At 31.7% G+C, this 20494-nt stretch overlaps 1 long non-coding RNA gene across 1 annotated transcript; it reads left to right on the plus strand.

The window, feature by feature from the left end:
- The first annotated feature begins 8819 nt into the window (after positions 1 to 8819).
- Positions 8820 to 20313, plus strand: LOC134705434 (uncharacterized). Its single transcript, XR_010105563.1, has 5 exons — positions 8820 to 9219; positions 9362 to 9379; positions 15855 to 15986; positions 18653 to 18706; positions 19579 to 20313. It is a non-coding gene; the product is annotated as an uncharacterized LOC134705434 (long non-coding RNA).
- The last annotated feature ends 181 nt before the right edge of the window (positions 20314 to 20494 follow it).

Consider the following 20494-nt stretch of genomic DNA (forward strand, 5'->3'; position numbering starts at 1 on the left):
GTCAATCCTGAAACAAAAAACTCGATTGGAACGATTCACAACGAAAAAGATCAATTTGTACTTTGTACGTTGAGTTTATCGTTAGTCTTTAGGAACATATAATGAATATCATAAAGAAAGAAAATAGAACGAGAATATGAAAATAAGAAAATTCTTCTTTCCAATTAAAACTTGTCATTTTTGTTTAAAATTTTTTTTTGCATATTTCTATGCAGCACAACTGTTAAGGACTTTCATTTATTCTCAACACTTTTGCAATTTAAAATTAAAGTGTCTCAATTGAATTTGATAAATACGAAATCGAAATCGATACTTTTATATATGTCAGAATTAAACAATTTATAGTTCAATAATGCATTATTTTTTTTTTTATCTTTTTAAAGATCCTCGCATTCAATGGGTTTACACATATGAAATTGAAAAACATGTAAAATTATGTAAATATTGGCTGTACATTTTGTATAGAATGAAACATCAGTGAATATTTGAAAAGTTAACACAAAACAAGGTTATACAAAATTATTGTTTAAAGCAGCATAACTCAATTTCTTTTAATGTTGTATTGTGTGACATTTTTGACGTAGTACATTTTCAATAAGCATGCTTACATTTAAATCGAAAAATGCCTTTAAAGATATTCATTTTGTTGTTTTTCGTATTACTAAAAAACAAAACGTCTATATACAAACATTACAGTAAAACTGTCACAGTCAGCTGTGGTAGCTTTACCGTTGTAGCGTCGTTATCTGGCGGTTTGTATCACAGAACATTGTATTTCTAAGGGAACGACTATTTTTCCTAAAAGAAAATATTATAATCCCAAACGAAAAATATTGTTATCAAGCCAAACATACACCTATAAAAGTGTTAAATTTGAAATAAAATCAAAGCGTTGAAAAACTAAACTGTGTGCGAAAAAAAATTGCATGCACAATAAAATAATGAAGACAGAACTTAAACAAATTGAATACTTTAACGAAAAGAAAACATCGTTAAGAGTTGTATCGAGTAGAGGAGTAATGAGGCTTAAACTTGAATATTTTCAAACTCAGTATATGACCTTTAATTGTTAAAATTCTTTCACTTTTTTCTGCCACACAACCACTGTTTATATCATTACATGTTTCTACTTCGGCGTTATACCATCCAATTACTTTTCTTAAAATCAATTTTAAGATGTAATTTGAAAAGTACATTGAATTGAAATGATTAATGTAATATGTATTTTAACTTTGTTCTTCTAGTGTGAAGTCATTACTATAACTGTATCAAACTCTAAATGACCACTGACATACATATTTCTCATGTAAATTTAAGATCAAAGCAAACATACGTCAATTAAGCCTATAAAACAAAATGATTCGTGCCCTTTTTATAACTTCTAAACCGGATAATGGTCACCCGGTATATGTATCAATTACTGTTCTTACAAAGGTATTAAACATGTTACATACTAAATACCAATAATGAGTTGTATCATACTTTAGTATTTAGATAATTGACGTCATTATAAGCAACACGAAAAACATGTGTAACGTCATTTTGAAAAGTAGTAAAATATGTTTTGTTTGAAAGTCAAAGTCGGAAAAAGTTAATTTGAATTTGGATGTCGATTAATCTAAAAAAAAAACATTTTGTTATGTGACACTAACACATTTAGTGAAAAGCAAGGGAAGTCTTAAGTTCAGATTTATTTTTAAAAAAAACATTTAAAGGGCTAATTCCTCAACATCTTTCTTTTCCCTTCATTTTAAATTCATAAGTCTTAACAGCTTAGATACAATTTAGTCATGCCTTTTGACCTATATTTATGAAGCAGTGTCATTTGCTCCTTTCGGTTCTAATATCATAGTCTATTGACATGTCAACATATATGGCATTGCAAAGTCTACAGATGAGTCCCATTGCATATGATCACATATACACAAGTGTAAACTGGGCGAATCTGACAAGGCCAAACAGACATTATTTTAATTTTTGTCAACAAATTGGAACACATATGTAGAACCACATCAGTCATGGTTATTATCATGTGTTTCTACTGATAGTTCTTCATTTCAAATGTATTTTATACATATATACAATATATATCAATAGGAAACTATGTTTGATAAACATACTCTTTCCAGATAACAACTAAACTCAAAGGACCACAACTTTTTGGGGTTCGTGTTGTTAATGCTTAAGTTTTCTATGTTGTGTCAAGTGAACTATTGTTTTTCTGTTTTTCTTTTTCATTTTTAGCCATGGCGTTGTCAGTTTGTTTTATATTTATGAGTTTGACTGTCCCATTGGTATCTTTCGTCCCTGTTTTATGCCCGCGTCACACTGTCCCGATTTTTTTTTATACGATGGACACCCGAATGCGAAAATTGTAAGTTTGTACGAAGTTGGTCCCGATCTTGTTAAAATACCAAAAGTGACCGAAGCAAGAACGATGAATAACGAAGTATATACGATGGTGCCGAAATTATATACGATATCAAAAGATGGACATACGAAGGTTAACCGAAGACGGGTATTTAAGCTTCATATATCCGCCGAAGCCTACACGATGGATCACGAAGGCTACACGATGGATTACGAAGGCTACACGATAGATTACAATGATGGCGAGATGGCCATACGATGTCTAAAAGACGTGTACAGCTTACGATGCATTTAAATTATATGTATGTACATAATACAAGTATACAAACGATCTAAAAAAATTCTACCTGTTTTGAACTTTTTTTATCATACGAACAGAATTTCGACAACATATCGTTTATGTACAAGTCTGCCATGCATGGCGGGAAATCGATCTTTTTGTCTAATTCTTATAAAACTTAGTTTATTATCCCCTCGCTTACTACATGTAAGTTGCGTGTTGATGCAGATGGACTAGTTTTTTCTCCTTGAAATAGCATAATTCACAGGAAAATGGTTGCTAATTTTTTACCTGCTGGTTCTAAAGACAATATTAAAGGTATTTCCAGTTACTGAATGTTTTGGTTGATTTCTAAAAAAAATAGTTTATGTATCAAAAATGCATATTCAATTTACCATTTTCTGCATGTGTCATATACAAATATAGTGTTCATATTTGTCCCCAATATGTAACATACGAGGGGATGCCACGCTCGGCATTGCCTTGTTTGAACTGTAAAATGTGTGCACTAGTCTGAATAATCACCCATAATTATGCCCATGTTTACTGATCTATCTTAAAGGTAAGGTAATGGGTTCGTTGATCCCTTTTATTCAAAAAGAGCTCTTTCCAGGAGAATATCATAATAATACAGACAAGAGGAAGGATGTGGGGAAAGCAACAAATACGGCAAAATATGACATATAGAAAACAAAATGGTTATGGAGTAAACATTCATGTGACAACTCAGACGATACATAAAAAATCAAAATAATGAAGAAAAAGTTGGTTTCCCTAAACGTGTACCTGCAGTGTTGGTGTACGAGGCGTTTATGATTTTTATTATGTTACTTGATATGATAAATTGACATTAATATTTTATTTGTAAAATAAAATCCTGAGTCTGTAATAGCTGCTCTTCATGTTCCATTTGAATTAACAGAAACAACGCTGTCGCCTTTCTTGTTCTCATAGAATCATATGATATGAGCTCCATGATTTGTGAATGTCTTTCTTAACTGTCGTATTAGACTGACCAGTGCATATCGCGCATAGCACTTTAATTGTATTTCAGCGCGAAAATTAACTTACATTTAGCTGGATTTATTGCCGTCGTAGTTCTATCTTGTCGCCTTCGTACTTTTATTCGATGGCAACACGACGGGATTACGAGGTCTTCACGAAGTCGTGTTCCCATCGTAAGACCTTCGGGTAGCTTCGTCATTCATTCATGTAGACATCGTAATGTAAAAACTGCCCGGTGGAAACGATGGAAACACGAAAGCAATACGATGTTCAAAGATGCATTCCCGGTGACATAACGATAGCGAGGATGGTGATACGAACCCTCAACATCGGACTCACCTTCGGGGATTTTTAAACATGTTAAAAAATTTAGAACCCTTCCCGAGGTTGTCCCCGAAGGCTAGAAAAAGTGGTCGATGGTTCTACGATGGTTAAAGATGGCACTTCGAATAGCCCGATCTGGAAACGATCAGTCCCGATTTGAAAATTTACATAATCGTGTTGCCATCGGCGTAAAATTCGGGACAGTGTGACGCGGGCATTAACGATAAATAAAAAGAAAACTGCAAAGGTAAATAAAATCATACACAACATCCTGTATTATTTGTGAAATTGCAATGAATATTTTTTATTAAGTCTTTGTTCCTGCTGATGTTATTTTTTTTTTTGAGAGCGAGAAAACGAGACATTCTATGAAAATACCCTCGCTCATTGACTTTTTTGCTTAAACACCGATGCCGTTTCATCTGCTATAATGAAATATTACTTGTTTTTGTGTTTTTTATAAATTTTTATATCTAATTTCGTGACAAATTTACTATTGGCAATAACGAGGCAATTATTAACGCTTGAGTCGAACTTATTTGTTTTTAAAAAAACCTGAAAAGCATAAGAATGCAGAAAACATACCAAATTGACTTTTAAAGAGAATCTTAAACAATCTTAAAGCAAACAATATTATACCAAGTGCAAGACGAACTATTTAATTACATATTCATGCGAAAGATCAAATGTTTCATTTTGGAATTTACATGTGAAATAAGCAAGATTTGTAATTAAATGCTGAAGACTCGATATTGATCAATTTGTCATTCTACTTGATTTTTATATTTTGAATCAAGCTTTGTTTCTTATATAAAAGAGAGACGAAAGATACCGAATGAATATATGCAAATTCATAAGTCGAAAACAAACTGACATTAATGTCATTGCTAAAAAAGGAAAACGACCGAAAACAAATAACAGTTTAAAAAAAACACAACATAGAAAACAAAAAAATCTGAGGAACACGAACAAATACCTCAAGTGAATTTTCATTTGTTAATGTCTTTGAAATTTATTCACAGTACAATTCTTTTAAGTATCGACACTAAGGTTTCGTCTTGGCTTTATTGTAGAAGAGGGACGAAAGATACCAAAGGGACAGTCAAACTCGTAAATCTAAAACAAACTGACCACGCCATGGCTAAAAATGAAAAAGACAAACAGAAAAACAATAGTACACATGACACAACATAGAAAACTACACGAACCCCACCAAAAACTAGGGGTAATCTCAGGTGCTCCGGAAGGGTAAGCAGATCCTGCTCCACATGCGGCACCCGTCGTGTTGCTTATGTGATTATAAATCCGGTAAAAAGTCTTAATTCGGTAGGATATGATTTTTTTTTCGTTTTGTAGGGTATGAATAATTCGTTTATTGTTGAAGAACCTCCAAAAAAATGTCAATATGAAGAACAGGATTAAAAGCCCGGTTCCGTGATAATTTGTATTTTTTTTATGTTTTGTGTCCAATTTTGTTCCATATACATTTTCCCTATATCACTTTAATTTTTATTCAAGGGTCTTAACAAGGTCATAAAATTGCTAATTTTTGTATCATTTGGTCTCTTGTGGAGAGTTGTCTCATTGGCAATCATACCACATCTTTGTTTTATATAATTATACATTTTGACCTCAATTCAAATGTCACATGATTAGTAAGGTCAGTTATCTTTGGACCCGATGTGTAACTTGATTGGTACTTGAGTTTTAGAGAACATGATTTATTTAATTTTAATTGGCTTTGAACAAGCTTTCTAACATGGAGTACTCTTGGATAGGGATTTTGCGTTTTGTATTTATGTTAATTGTATTTTTGCGCCTTGTGTCTTCGTGATGAGTCAAGCCATTTCCAACTGTATTAAACATTTGTTTTAATGAGTATGTGCTGTAACATTACTACTCCCAAGGAAGTGTTGAGCGCTCACAAACATTTTTTTTTTAACCCTGCCACATCATGTATGTGTTTGTCGCAAGTCAGGGTTAGAATCCTGTTATTCCGTGGTAATTGTTAGCTGTTTTTAGTCATATTTTCTTTTCGTTTATTTATTTTTCTCTCGTAAATCAGGTTTATATTATTTAGATTTCTCGTTTGAAATGTTTTATATTCCATCAAATCGAAACACTCTTTTGCTGAGCACACAGTATGGTTATTGTTCTATTGTAATAGCTGTACTGTTAACTGTGGTTGCTTCCGTCCACGTCATTTCGAATATGGTAAATAGTTGTCACATGGCCAATATTTTTCGCCCATCAGACAGCACACATCTGTGTTCACACCTGTATAGAATAGGAAACTATGTTTGACATACATACCTTTTTTAAGATAACAACAAAACACAAAAGATGGACCACAACTGTTAACGATAAATAAAAAAAAAATAAATGCAAAGGTAAATACAATGATACATAACGTCAGTACTTAGAATCTATAGATCAAGACCATCCTATATCATTTGTGAAATTGTCATATTTGCTTTTCGGTTATTTATATTTTTCTTGTTAATCAGATTAATACTGGATTTCTCGTTTGAAATGTTTACTTTCCATCAAATCGAAACGCTTTTTCGCTAGGCACAAAGTATGTTTTTTTTGGTTTTATTTTAATAGCTGTACGGTAAATTGTAGTTGATTACGTCCACGTCATTTCGAATACGGTAAATAGTTGACACATTGTCATTAGTTTTATCACGATAATTGATTGTTTTTATGCAAACAATGCAAATTACGTTCAAGTATTAGATTATTATAATTGCGATATATACCTTCATGTGACAAATGAAATTGACGGAAATAAGCTACTAGTGACGAAAAACATGTTTTATTTCAATTACATACAGTACATAGATATATGACTGAGCTTTTAGTTGCATATTTTTTACTTATTAGTGTAATAGCTTCCTTCATCGATGGAAATTTAACTTCGTCACATAGATGTCCTATCTCTGGGACATTTTAGCGCAATTATAATAGTGATACATGTGTTTGTACTTAGAATGTTGTAAAAACAAATCAATTACAAGTAGTTATGGACGAAGATGTTGTCAAACTTTATATAATTGTTGCATAAAAAAACGTTCGAACGTGTTGTGTGCCTTTTCCCGAAAATTGGATTTTTTGGCATAAAAACGTGAAGGTCAATCATAGGTAAATGACCAGTACATAGACTAGGTTTTGCTCCCCAAATTTAAAATCTTGAATCCGCACATGACGGACATCAATACTCTTCGTCTATATTGAGCACATACATCTCTTATAAAGTTTCGGATAATCTCACAACTATATGTAAGGTAAAAAAAAAGAGAAAGGGATCAAATTTTCAGTTAAAATGTTGGGTTCTGGTGTATTGTCTTAAATTCATGGGACGTGATCGTTGTTAATCTGTGGTTAACATGTTGTTATGTTCAGACTTCTGTTATACAGCTATATATATATTTCTAAATCTTAAGTGCTGCATCTCTGTCACGTAATGTATAGTCGTATGTTTAACATTGTATTATACGTGGGAGCTTTGACTAGCCATAACACCAGGTTCAACCCACCCATATTTCTTGAAATGTCCTGTACCAAGTAAGAAATATGGCAGTTACATTATATTATCAAAAAGTCCGTTTCTGTGTATGTTGGCGTAAAAACTTTGTTTTTGTGCAGTTCATTATTTCTATTGTTCAGTTGATTTCGTCTTATAGCTGAGGTTTTTGGTTTGTGACACAGGAACAGACTCCATTAGTTCGAGGTCACAGCATCCTAATATATATATAAGTTAGAGGTTAAAAAAAAAGTTGTTTTGGTTTATAATTATAAGAATATCTCATTTTTTCGTTGTGAATTTTGACACATTTTTGTGCGATTATAAAAAAAAAACCAATAGAATAGGAACTGTTTTACGCGGGCTTTTGTGAACCAAATCCCTTATTATCTCTCCGTCAGTTATCGTTATTCCTTTTATTCTTAGATGCAGAAATTAACGTGACATTTGTAAATGCATAAAAAGTTAAAATGTTCATGATTTATAGCATAAACATGGTGTAATCATCGATGAGCGCAATGTTTTATAGTATTTAAATATTGAGTTGTAAAAACATAACAATCATTGGCAAAACAACTCAATTAACATAAAGTTTGCATTTATGATATTACGTCACGACAAGACCAGAACATGCAACGTAATTGCAGCATGACCTCATAAAATGGTATCCTGTATCAGTGTTGATTGGTTTGAATAATTAAACATTTTTCAAATGTTAATTTCAAGTTGACTTTTCCAACTAAAAAAAAACTAAAAAAAAATAATATTATACCACTTATATATCTCTCAATTGCAAAATTACACCCATAAGGGTCAAGCAATACAAACAAACAAATATAAATTTTAAATAAAATGCAATACAATGAGATATATATATATATATATTTATCTTATTTTTTTTTGTATTTTTAGTTTCTATATTTCAAATGGATGGATTTCTTTCGCTTCCATATATTCATAGTAATGGTTGTATCATGTTTTAATCTTTTACATCAATACATGATAATTCTCTATTTATAATAATTTATTTCAAATATCAAGTACAAATAAGTCATTAACAAATGTTTATCAACGAATTAAGCCCCTAATTTATCCCACTCATGATATCTTATTATCGCGTATACAGACCAAAAAACCTCCCCCACACTGTCAAATATCAGCTGCACTAACAAATCTCTCCCACGACGTCCAAACATTTGTAACATCATGATCATGATTGTAATTATTTGGACGTAAACTCATCGCGATAGGTCCTTAAATTTATCTTTGTTTACACCTTTAATGTATTAAAAGTCTATACAGAAAAGAACTGTCAGTAAGGTTTAAATTCTCATTTTCTTTCTTAGTGATGATACTGGCGAAATCAAACGAAAAAGGATAAATTATTTCATAGTTAAAAATTTGGAAACCATTTCACAGAAGAAAACATTGATTTTTAGTATCATAATTATCATCCACATAGTCTGTGTCTGCGATTCTGATTGGTTGCTTTGGGAAGCAGTTAATTCCTGAAAATTATAAAAGATCAATGCCAGAGTGGTGATTCTTTGAGACTTCAACAAATAGTGAACTAACTGCCGTACGAAATGCAAAATATGAATATAAACTTTTCAATTTATGTGGTATTTTTAACAACATTATTATGTATAAATAGTAGTGCTGCAACTCAAACTACGGACCCAAAAATATTGGCTATTTGTGAGTACATTTGTAAGTAAGTATATTTATTTTTTGGTTGTTTTTTTCAAAGTGTGAAAATAATTACTTTCAATGAAATGTTCCATTAATTGTTTCGGATTCTGTTAATTTATTTTTTTAATGTTCTACACAGTGCTAACTGTATATATTTTTTCAAGCATACTGGAACCATATAGGTAAGCCTCTTTTTGATTTTATGTGCAAACTCATTCAGCATGTACTCTGTTGTAATATTATATTTATTTGTGAAACATAATAACAAAATTAGATTAGTAAGTTAACATGCATTTATATCATAATTAAGAAAAAAAATGGTTATGACTGTTAATTTTCAAAGATCTCATTTAAATATTAACATTTCTGACTTCAATAATGCTCCCCCATGGTTACTTTGCTTATAGGTTTCAATTTTACATTTTTCACCTCAAACATGACATTTTATTAGTTTCATAAGTTTAAACCTAGATAACATCGGACACAAAGTCTTGAGTTACAGGTATATCTTTTTCGTTTTTGAACTCAAAAGTCTTAAAAAATAATTTCATCATTTTAAATCTTTATAATAGAGACTCGTGTGTGCCCAGTATAAAAATAAGTATATGTGATATGATTTACAATGAGACCACTACTCCCCAGATTGCAAATGACTTGGATATACTAAATTAAAGGAATTATATATGTAATATTAAAACAAAGGATATGGGGTATCCATCCATGACACAAATTTAGTACACACACAGAAAAAAGTACACAATCACAAAACTTGTTTTGCTGTTCTCCATCTTGAAGTCACAGTATATGTGTACGCATTAGCTTACAAAAGTTTTCTTACTTATTTTATATACTGATAATTTAGTGATATTCTCTAAAACACACACACTTTGAACTGTAAAGATGGGATACGCATAGAAATTTGTATTTGTTATGTTTTTTCGTTGTATTTGATTTGTGTTTTCGTACATATGCATTGATGTTGTTTGCTTGCAATGAATGTACAATTGTTCAATGAAGAGAATTCACATGATGTGTGTGTCACTTTATTTGAATGACACAAGTCTTATATTCATATTGTATTCAAGTAGACGTTGATTGGTCATTTCTGATACAAGTGTCGTGCTCAATGAATGGGAATTCATACGTTTTTATAACCGAAATGCATGGGTATTGCTATTCCTAGTTTGGTTCCCTTCGTAAAGTATTCAGTATTACTTCGAAATATACAAAAAATAACAATACGTATTGTCAAACTTGTCAAGTCTGATATAATACATTGTACCGATCCTTCGGTTATATTGCTGATAAACTATCGACTGATATAGACAAGGCGGTACTGCTGTGGTCATATAAGGCCCGAGCGCACAGCTATTTCGCAGGTCATTTCTTTTTGAAAAACAAACTCAAATTGAAAAAATCGCACCTGCGGTATCTTAAACAGAGTAGTGTACTACTTTTGGGACAAATGTTTTTTAAAATTATAGAAACGTCTACCGGCTCAAACTCAAACTGAAAATACTGTTAATTATATGTTTTAGGGGTTCTGAAATTAAGTGCTTCAGACATACTAATTTTGACCTTTACAAACAGGACCTAATCACTCCTTTGCCTATAAAATCATACCACAAATTGTTTGACATGTTATTTCATCCCCTTTCTTGTTATTGTATTCATAAAATATGAAGAAATAAACTTGGAAGGTGTATGAAAAACAATTACAAGTTCTACATTGTCCACACTAGGGACTCCATTTCAAAGGACGATAACTATGTTCCCTGACCTTATGATTGGAATAAAAAAAATGTAGTGGCAGTCCAAATTTCGACATCTTCCTCCATCCCATTCAGAGCATAAATTGGAATGAAATTATTAGCATTTAACGTTAAAGTTCCATAAATAATGATATGTGTGTGAAAATAAAAACACTTCAAGATTATAGGAATCCATCTCACCTTTCATAATACTCATTTCATATGTTCATGTATATCATAAAACCATTCACTCCTATTTCGATAATTGTTTACATTAAACTTTTATTCTTTTTATTGTTTTTATGCTGCAGCTTAAAATGGCTAAAACTATATTTTTGAGAAAGCTCACACAAAGATAAAACTGTTTTGCTTATCCCTAAATGAACCCCCAATTAAAAAGAAAAATAACATGACATGACATGAAATCGACATTGCACGAACTACCACTTTGTTACTATATTTGGTAGAACAGTACAACAGGAAGTGTTTTGGTTGCAGTATGAATTACATTAGTAGTCATTTCCTCGTGTTTTATTGTCATTTTCAGGAATTGTGTGTCGCTTGCGTGTCTTAGGTTATTTGTTAATTTTATTCCCTGTATTTCTTCAGTAGACTGATATTAGATTAAGAGCTGGGTAAAATGTATGTGCACTTGGTTATAGTAAAAATCGTTTACAATCTTTTTGTGTGGGGGGTGTTAGGGTGGAAGTTGTCTCATTGAGAAATTCCCCGGATATCTCATAAGTAGTGAATACCACATTCCCAATGTCACATTCAAAAGCTCAACATTTTCATGCTAATTATTTTAAAACACAAAGTTCTTTACATATATGCTCAGACAATCTTTATGGTACTGGTTTCAGTGGCATTATACGTGTTTACGGTATTAAAACACTATATATGTTGTGAAATACTCATTTATTTTAATGTTTCCCATTGCCGGTCACACTATATATAAGAAAGCCTGAACAATAGTGAAAACTACCAATTAGCTCAACATTTGAAAGCAAAACATAGTGATTGTTTAATTATATTGCATGGCATTTTGACCTTAAATAATTCAAATCAAAGATTTTATCGGTTCAATTATTTGATTATTCACTCTTTTTGACGACTCAAAAGCAACCTTTTCAAAGCGGCTTATAAATAGAATTTCTCTGACATGAGATTTATACCTTATCCATGTGTTCGACTCATCAAGCAATTGTAATGACCCTTTACCTACCCGTTTCTCCTTTAAGATCGTTTAAAGAGTTTGTTCGCTCTCTTAATACCAGTCAGTATATATATTTGCTCTGTTATTCGCAACCTTCGAAAAAAGGCAAATACATTTTGGTTCTGTTTATTAGGGAGCAACTTCAAGGGTATGGGGTTGTTTTTTTTTCAAAATCAGAATTATTTTGCAACTCTATTTAGTTTTTCAATGCTATCAATCAAGTTATTTTTTTCAAAATCACAGAACACTATAAGGTATGGGGGAAATCTGCATTCTGAATAATTTGTTTTGTCATCGGCTTGACCAGAATATTAATTTCGTCAAATTGGGAATCAGAATCTTTAAAAATAAATACCCCTACCCCCTTTTCCCCTACCTACGAAGTTAAATGGTAGTTCCCTTATACTATTCTCAAGTATGGCAGACATAAATCAACCGCAAGTACTGAACTATCGGCTGCTGGCTTGGGAAGGCACATAAAGAATTTGGCGGGGTGAAACAGGTCTGTGAGCGCTCACTACTATAGCCCTACCCCAACCTGGGACAGTGGTATAACAACATAACATAGGAACAAAACTACGAAAATCAGTTGAAAAAAGGCTGAAAAACATAAACAACAAAAAGGGACCAGACGATGCTGGGTTTTAATATTGAATAAGAATTATAATTTTTATTATCCACTAACCGAGTTCGTAACTGATAAGAAGTCAAGTTTTTGAAATCACTGTTGAATGTCCATTAGCTTTGAAATCAGCAAGATAACCATGACGTACCAAATTGTCCCCATCACTACCTTTTTAAAATGAGGAATTACATTGTGTTTCCCAAGCCGACCGTGCGAAGGCTGAAAAGCCAGTCAAGGTCGTTAAACACTTCCATATATATGTGTTTCCCAATGTGTCATGCATGAAACGTAAGTTAGTTCTTGCATTGTAAAGTAAAATGATAATTAAGTCTGGATCATCAATTTTAAAATCGTAAAAAGGAAGCCTCATCTTTATCCGACACGTAATTCAGTAATGAAGTAATGTATTGTCTGTCTGCAGCTGCTCTTCACAAATTAAAGCATTGGATTCTAAGATAACCAATTATGTTCGAATGCACATTTGTCATAAAGAGCACATTCCTGTTAATGTCATTAATGTTTATTTAAAGCTATTAAAAAAAATCAAACTAAATATGTGCATCCTAAGGCTATGTTCCTGTTACCGCTAGTTTGTTTTATAGTGATTATGATTGTAATACAATGTTGACTGCAGTACACACATTTTTGACATTTTTACCTATTGTGTCTGTTTGCTTTGCTCACACATTAATTTTCGAAATACTAACAATTGTCTACCCCGAGAAAAGAGAACCTTGGTGGTATTTAGCAAAACCTTACGAAAATAAAACAGAAATTAACAACTATAGATCACCGTACGGCCGTCAACAATGAGCAAGGCCCATACCGCATAGTCAGCTATAAAAGGCTCCGAAATGACAATGTTAAACAATTCAAACGAGAAAACTAACGGCCTTATTTATTTTTTAAAAATTAACGATAAACAAATACGTACTAGTAACATATATACAAACGACAACCAATGAATTATAGGCGCCTGACTTAGAACAGGCACATGCATACATATTTGGTTAAACATGTTAGCCGGATCCCCCTCCCCCTAACCTATAACAGTACAACATAAGAAAGAAATATACAAATCAGTTGAAAAAGGATCAGCTAAGCTGGTTAAATGTGTAGTACTGCAACGCGTCTGTATAATCATGAAAATGTTACTGTTTTTAAACAAATATTCAGTACTCAAACTTCTTGTCATTAGCCTTTTGGTTTTCATGTGGCGAACAATTGTTGATGTTCAATTTTCAAAATTTTGCCTCTCACATATGGTGCCTAATTAAAAGTATTTCAGGAAGATGTGTCGGACTTTTGGACTGAAAGCATATTACGTTTATTATTCCCGCCTTCCATAGTAGGACGCACAATTGTGTATATGATCATGTACATGAGGGATTCAAATTGACATAATAAATTTAATTCATATAAATCTGAAAAACAATGTATAAACAAACGTCATTATGAAATGAATAAGAGATAAGTAATTCCAAGTTTTGAAAGAATAAATAAAGGCTCTTTTTAAAACCTTAATCATGAAATTGAAGTCTTAAATGCTTTAAAATGGGCTTCAATACACATTTGATTTTGAAACCTAAACATTAAATTTACCACTCGTTTGTAAATCCAGTAAACTGAAAATTTCATATTACAGCTTTCCATTCACACATTAAAGCGAATATCATTACTAATCCGTGTAATGGTCGTGTATATAGACCGAATAAAACATTAATTCACGAATGTATACGCGTTGTGCCTGAGTTAACTGTTCTTGTAGATCGAACGCGAATTGAATATTTTTCGATATTTTGATATTTGAAAACGTTTTTTTTTTTATTACAATTAAATTAAATTAAATTAAATTTTTAAAGTAAATATAGTAGAAAATGTTAGGAGCGGTATATGTTTCTATGCTATTTCAATTCGTGTTGATGCGATATCATCGACAATGTCTTGACAACAAGCAATGGCTGACATTTTACAAAGACAAATAAAGATTGCTTGACCCCAGCTTTAAACGAATGACCATTTTTCAAAAGGAACTCCAAAAAACTTTTCTATATCATAAATTTCTGGAGTTCACTCCTGAAGGAAACAAATGGATGCATTTTTATATTCTAATAGTTACACTTCTCTTTATAACTAGCATTCATAAATAAATTCTGTATATAATGTCACCATACTGAAATCGCATAATATTTTATACATTATACCTTAGATATTTGTTCCTATAGTTTTAAGATAAATACATGAGAATTTTATTTAACCCTAAACATCGTGACTTGATTAAGGGTTTGCAAAAACAATGTATTCATGCATAGTCCGAGATACTGATAGCCTAATAGAACGTTATAAGCTTTCGACAAATCACTGATAAACAGAATAATATACTTGTATATATAATTTAAGAGATTACTGTCAAATTTTGATACAAGATTAGAATCAATCACTAAGCATGCCTGATATATTTAAATTTTCCTATTTATAGTTACATAAAGCTAAAACCGTTACATTTTCGATGTAAACATAAAACAAAAAGAGACAAACATGCTCTTTTAGCTTATATTGGAAAAATCTTAGGTATAACATCCACTTAGCATTTGACGTCACCATCCGTTCTTAACTTTTCTGAAACACATTGGCAACACTCCTCAGTCATTGGTTTACTTTGTATTTTTTTACTTGTTTGCGTTTTGTTTTTTGTAGATTTTTTTTTAGCCATGATGTTTCTCAGTTAATCTTCGAATTTGTATTTTTAACAAAACTTCTGAAATCAATTTGTGAATTGAACCTTATTTTAAACAAAGTTTACAAAGTTTAAAAAAAAAATCATTGTTTTATCCAACCAAAATCTTCTATTGTCGCTCCAGCTAAAAATACAAATCATAACATTACAAATTGCAAAGAATATCTTAATTTGAATAATGACATCTGAAAGATTATGTCAAATTTTCAGAATGTTCTCGTTATGTCTTCATTTTTATTGTGTAGCTGCATTGCTGCTTCGTTGATATATATCCCACAGCACCTTTCACTCATATGGTATTGATTAACTTTTATATGCTTTTTTTCAGTAATGGAAACGGCTGTCCTCCAGAGTGCCCTCAAAGATATTTAGGACCTTGGTCAAAACGAAGTATAAATCCTTACAAAAGAAATTCTAAGCGAGCATTTCATCCACATAGTTCAGATTTACGGGGCATCTCGTAAGTATACTCATTTTATTTGCTTCCATACTTTTACATGAATAATGCGTATCACTTGTGTGATCGGATGTTTGACCTATGAATTTGGGAAACACCCATCAAGACATTTTAGAAATCAAGATTTATTATATTCTTTAGTGTTTTTTTTTTATTTCTACATCATTTGGTCTCTGATGGTGAGTTGTCTCATTGACAATCATGTGACATCTCCTTCTTAAGAAGCCTAATAAAGAAAAGTTTTGATTATACACTTGGTATATACACTTGGTATAAATTAAAGACTATAGATATTTACCGATGGACTTTATAAGCAATTTATAAAAGAATGCTGAGCCTCGTGACTGATTCCTTTTACCTCATATTTAGGGAGGTGCTGCACCATTTTTGATATAGTTAAGAACACATGTCGTGGATTTTAGAAACAACAGGTCACCGTATGGCTTTCATTAATAAACAAGAATTGCACTTGTGATATAATAGTGTTACACATCCTAGACTACACAGTTACTTTTGGATGTGTACTTTTTTTACTTTTAAGTACTACATTTTCACAGCAGTGCATATGTAGTACCTCCATTATTTATTGTTCTTTGAATGTACAAGAAATATATAATATTGTTTTCAAATAGAGTGGACAGGAGCAAATAGTTGTACTAAACAATAAAAGTATGAAACAACTTAATTGAAGTACAAATTCAATACTATGAAAATTATGCATATAAAATAGTACTACAAGCATTTAAATTAGCAAGGTGCTGAAATTGTAGTTTTCGATTTATCGTCTTTTTATCGAAAGAACTGAAACAGAATTCATTTTTGTATACCATATATTGTGAATATTGTAATGCTATTAATCGCTCAAGCTAGCTAGCGCTGTTGTGAAATTCATTTACAGTCACACATTTGAGAAACTACACCTAGAATGCTGCAGTTTGAAACGTCCTATCTATTGTAGAGCCTGATGTGTTTAACAAAACATTAAAAAGATAAATATTTGCTGCTTTTTCTATATATAAATAAGGAGATTGATTCGTGTGTGTTTAAACTCCACTCTCAGCTCTATTGACTAATTTGTGGCGGCAGAATATGAGTTGTGGTATAATTGCAAATGAGACAACTATATACCAGAGTTCAAACGAGAAGATACAAGCAACTATAAAAGGTCTCTGTACGGTCTTCAGCAATGAGACTCATTATCCGTATTTGTAATACAAACTAAATGAAGTGAATATAGTTCATACGTATGAAAAATTATAAAGGATAATAGAATTTTAATCAGAGACTTAACTTTAACGAAGCATACTTGCAGTGTGATAAATTCTAAGGTAAATTGTCATGATGTTAACAAACTTAGTTGATTTGTTAATCAGCACGTCTTTGACCTTTCCTGTATGCTTCACAATTAACTATCTTCACAATCAAGACTTTATGCATGACTTTTAGTACATTTATGAATTTAATCCATTTATAGTATACACTCCTTTGAAATTATTGAAGCGGAAGTTTTCCTTTGAATGTGATTTAGCAAAAAAGCGTTAAGCCAAACGAAAGAGAATCTTTCTCAAAGTTATAATGGTGTAATAAATTGCTTTCATTCATTTCTATTTCAAAAATGTTGTCTTAAAATTTACCTACATAAAGTAATGTGACTTATCTTATACTATACTTATCATCGGGTATGTACTTACATGAGCAACTTGTCAGGCGACACATGTGGAGAAGGATCTCTTTCTCCTTCCGGGGCACCTGAGATCACTACCGGTGTTTAGTTAGGTTCGTGTTGCCCAGTCTTTGGTTTTTCTATGTTGTGTTTTGTGTACTATTGTTCGTCTTTAAGTCTTTTTCTCTTATATTGCCATGGCGTTGTTGGTTTTTTTTTTCGACTTCCGAGTTTCAGTCCCTTTAGAATATTTCGCATCTCTTATACTTTTTGCTCGTTTTAAATATGAACTTATAAAATTTCAGCCATGTTCTGAGCATGTCCATGTTCTGAGCATTTCCATGTTCTGAGCATGTCCATGTTCTGAGCATGTCCATGTTCAGCAATGCATATGTTTAATCAGAGTTCGTATAAGAATTAAATAGTGAATACCCCTCCCCAATTTACGTCCAATGAAACAACGGTGATGTGTTTCAATTTGTTTGTTCAAGTTTTCCTCGTGAACCAGTGAATATCTTTTTAAAAGTGAATTTTAGAGCTACTTACAAACCTAATATTTTTTTGCATCTCTTGTTATCTCAGCGCGAGGTTTGGCTAGCCGTAAAACCATGTTCAACCCACGATGTTTTCTTAAAATGTCTTGTGTCAAGTCAGGAAAATTGCAGGTGTATCTAATAGTTAGATTCTGTATGTGTTGCAATGTGGTTTCTTTTTGTTGCACTTCAGTGTTTCTTTTTTCCTCTTATATGTTTCCCTCAGTTTAGTTTGTAACCCGGATTTGTTTTCTCTCAAACGATTTATGACTTTAATGACTTTTTAAAAAAAAAACGGGTTATCATCTTCCTACACAGCTTACTGGTTTTCAGATATTTTTTAACACCAAATGATAGTGTTTACTTTGTATCTTTTTATTCTAATTCAATGCTTTTAGGAATTTTTACTGACCAAGCATGGAATTCAAGAATAATTGTTTTAAATCTGCTAATGGATATATTTCTCTTTTAAGGTTTGACGATTACGGTTGGTTTATGAAACTGTTGGGCCGGAACAATATTTAAGAGTAAGTACTTTCTGAATATCTTTTTTTTAAAGAAACTGTTTATGAAATGATAAAGATACATTCTACAAAGTACACGGAACGTATTAACTATATTAACTTAAGTTTGATTTATAAATGAGCAACTATAGCATAACATTTGTATTTATGTGTCACCTAAAGATTAATTAAATATAAGAATATGTGATATGAGTGCCAATGAGACAACTCTCCATCCAAGTACCAATTTGTAGAAGTAAACCATTATACATATAGTCCAAATTACGGCCTTCAACACGGAGTCTTGGCTCACACCGGAGAGTAAGTTGAATTTTGAAGTCGAGGCTTAGCTTTAAAATGTACCAGAGCATGCAATCTTAAACCACGTGCTAAAACAAATGAAAAAAATATCCTGGCTATTGCATTATTTTTATAAAAAGTTTAGATATATATTAGATATTGGTTATAACGAATTATTGATTGCCTGATTACTTTGTCTGAAATGCTCAGGACAATTTATTAATGTAACACGCATGTGTCAAAGACAATGAAGACGAAACACAACATGTCAACAAGTTAATTTTTATGTCAAACTCAGAGTTAATCAATGCCTAATCACACTTGGAAAATCCGATTTCTATTATATTAGATAAGTATTGATAGAAAGTTAATGAGCTTCTAAAATTGTAACACCCTTTCTCCAAATTGAAACGACGTAATATCTCAATTAACGAATGTCATGAGGATTAGCCAATAATCACGTTTGGTATTAATTCTCCCATTTTACTTTTAATTTTACTTACAAGAAGGTTGATGAGCTTTTAAAATAGTACAAAGAATGTATACATAATATATGGATATCAAATTCTGATTGAATGTGTTTTTTTTTATTCCAGATGCGGAATCTAGTTGGTTCCTGTATACAATAGAATTAAGAACAATGGAATCTCAAAAAACATGTATACAGATATATACCTGAGAAAATACTTCCAAAGGATAAAGCAAATATTTAAATATTACAGAAACTTGACATTTTCATTCAGTTTATTATACTCCCACACTTGCTTAGAACTGCAAATATAGTGATCATTGTGACAGTACTTCATCCATACGTTAACTTGTCTCTTCGAACTTTTCTTTGTACGCATCCAATTTGTTTTCGTTGCTTATTGTGATTTCCCAAAGCAAAACTCCTACCCTACCAAATCTATAAGAGGTGTTGGGATTTTATATATAGGCTTCTTCTCATGGATTAGTATCTCTCTCCTTTAACCGTAATCGGACAGGATTTAAACGAAACTTGCACCGAATCTGTAGAACTTATCTGTTGTTTATTTCCTATTTTATTGTCTGATTTGAATGAGTTTTAGAATTTCCATAGTCGCCTTATCTTTTCAAATGGGATTGAGAGTGAGGGTATGAATATGAGGGTTTACTCAAAGCCTTTTTTGTTTTTGTTTATTTTAGTTTGATTTATTAGAAATTATGCTTACAGCGGGTCTGTAAAATAATTATTTATGATACATGTATTATACATATATTTTTGAGTGTGTAATATTTATTTAAATGTGAAAATTTGTTTGTTTTTCATGAAATTAAAAAAAAATGTTTTCATTGTGAAAATGCATCAATTTTTTGTCTTATCATTTTCCAATCTTTATTTTTCCATTCCATGAAACCTCCTTGGTGGTTTTGTGGTAGCGTGTTCGCCCTCGAGTGCGACATGTCGTTGGAATGAACCCCTCCCGTATGAAACAAACAAATAGTATTTGCTGATTCTTCAGTACGCACGTAGCATTGGGTAGTAAGAAA

Source organism: Mytilus trossulus, chromosome 2 (assembly GCF_036588685.1).
Source record: "Mytilus trossulus isolate FHL-02 chromosome 2, PNRI_Mtr1.1.1.hap1, whole genome shotgun sequence".
In the NCBI taxonomy this organism is placed as follows: Eukaryota; Metazoa; Mollusca; class Bivalvia; order Mytilida; family Mytilidae; genus Mytilus; species Mytilus trossulus.